Below are 2500 nucleotides of genomic sequence, written 5' to 3'. Positions count from 1 at the left end.
TATATATATATATATATATATATATATATATATATATATATATATATATATATATATATATATATATTTGGGCTCAAGCCATGTCGTCCTGATGGAAGTTCCTATAGGGTAGCTTCCTGGGGTATATTACAACTACGGCGATATTCCCAGAGAATTTACCTTAAGGTACCCAGAATTCTAACTCCTGGAGCGAATATCCCTAATGAAAGGGATATCGCGACATATCAGAGGACGTATTCTTGACACGCCACATGGCAATCTGCACCCCAAACAGAGATAACACATCGAGGGGTCAATTGGCAAGAAAACGAAAACGGGAAAGAAAAAGGGGGAGCCGCTCTCAAGGCTCCCTCTTCTCCAGTTTCGTAAGCGTGCCTGGCGCCAATCCTGGCGCCATCTGTATTCCTTTTTGCGTAGCTTAACAACTCGGTGTTTTTTCCTGTGTTTCTCGCAAAGCTTGGATTTATTCAGCTTTTCATGGCTTCTTCAACTTCGTCGGCCTCTGATAAGTTGAGTACCATTTCCTTTATGTATAAATGTAGGCTCTTGGTAAATTTTTAAGTCATTAATAGGATTAATCTTTGTTACAAGAGACGTTTTAGTTAGCCAGAGCGACATTTCCGGTTGTTTTGCTTTAATAAATTTTAGCTATTTAGCATTACATAGGATTTCCTTTTGTGCTTTTAGTAATATTTTGGCGAAGTATTCGCCAACTCTGGCCTATGCTAGGCCATGTACCCTAGTTGTTTGGTCCTAGTACTTCCTGCATGATTTTGGTTTTCCGAGTGTTTTAAAATTTTATTGAAGCTTTAGGCTGTTTTTTATACATTTAAGATTATATTGAATATTTCCAAGATAGTATACGAGTGAGTTTCGTTGATTTAGGTAATCGATTCTCTTAGTGCCTGGGCTAAGTTGCTTATGGAGCCTTAGTATACTTTCTCATACTTCCCGGTTGCTTTCTTTTTTTCGGAGAAGGTATGCAATCCCTTTCCCTCTGTTTAAGCCTTGGGCTTATCCCTAAGTGGTTTATCTGAATTAACTTTCGATAAAACTATACTGGGGTGTTACTGTACCTCCCTGTTCCAGTAAGTCTGGTTTCAGAGAGGGACAGAACAACAGAGTTTTTAGTCTGAGTCTGTGTTTGTCTGGCTTGGGGTAGAGTCTCCCTCGCTGGCCTGACACAGACATAGGAGGCTTAGCCTCCTTAGGTCACTACCGAAGGTTTCTGTATGAGATGATTCCTTCTTTTGTGATCTAGCAGACTAGTCCTTGTTGCTGTTCTCGGTGGGAGGATAAGATCCTTTCCCTGGGAGTAGCAACACCTTCCTTGCTTTGGTTCATTGGGAGCTGGCAAGTATTGCTGGCCTCCCTCCTTGGACCTCCCTTAGGCTAAGATGAGTTTTCTTGGCTGCGGGTGATCCTTCACGAAAGCATGGTTGGTAGGACCCTCTTTTGTCCCTTCCCCCTCTATCTCTGTAATGGCCTAGCCTTTATAGTAATGTACGTCATTCTACGTCTGGACCTAGGATAGGTTAGGATGTGGAATTGACTCAGTCCCTTGCCGGCCGGCAGAGTCTGCCGGCCGGCAAGGGTCTTCTGCTTTGAGTGCTGCCCGGACCTCCCTTGGTCCCTCATCCATGCCTGCCTGTAGAGCCAGACGGCATTGGTCAGGAAGCCTGAATTAGATTCTCCCCTTCCTTATATGCACTCTTTCGGATTGCCAGGCTTGGAGGTAGTTTACGCTCTTATCCCAGCATCCATTCTGTTTTCTTCTAGTGCTGTACCCGACCCGGATGCCGGCCTATGAGGCCGGCAGCCGGGCAGTCGTAGTCCTCTGGTTCTTTTGCTGCTGGCCGGCATCGGTTGTTTACCTTTGCCGGCCGGTTAATGTCAGCCCTTGTCTGCCGGTCGCTATGAGCAGTGGCCGGCACCCGGGTACTACCTTGTGTAGTTGCCGACCGGCAGTTATTGCCGGCCGACATTGGCTGTTGCCGGCCGGCACTTACTGCCGGCCGGCACATGCATTTGAACCAGCGTTCTGCCGCTTTATAGCTGTTAAGTAGTATACTTTAAAGCTAGTTATGGTGTGTGCCGGCACATAACATTCTATACTGTACCAGTATTCTTCAGTATAACATATACTGTAGGAAGAAAACTATAGTATAAGTTTTGGTAGAGCACTGTGTGTTCTAACACTTTTGTGTTGTCTTGCACAGCCCTTTGGTGTTGCCTTACAGATAAGAAAGTGAGTTCTTTCTTGTCTATCATCCGGGATTTTAAAATCATTGCTTAGGTGTGAGCTCCACTTGTTTCCTCTGGAAACTTTTCATTGGTTATTCTAGAAGAGATTAACCATACGATTTTATTATCTGGAAGGCTGCAACAATTGGTTGTGCGGGGAAAACACAAGTGTGTGTCTTTCCTTTCTGATTTGTTATGCTAACTGTGCATATCCAGTGATACGTAGTTCACTTGATACTCATGGAAATTTCTTCTC

The sequence above is a fragment of the Palaemon carinicauda genome, chromosome 26 (genome assembly GCF_036898095.1).
Source record: "Palaemon carinicauda isolate YSFRI2023 chromosome 26, ASM3689809v2, whole genome shotgun sequence".
NCBI classification, from domain to species: Eukaryota; Metazoa; Arthropoda; class Malacostraca; order Decapoda; family Palaemonidae; genus Palaemon; species Palaemon carinicauda.
Note: the sequence above shows the minus strand (reverse complement) of the source record.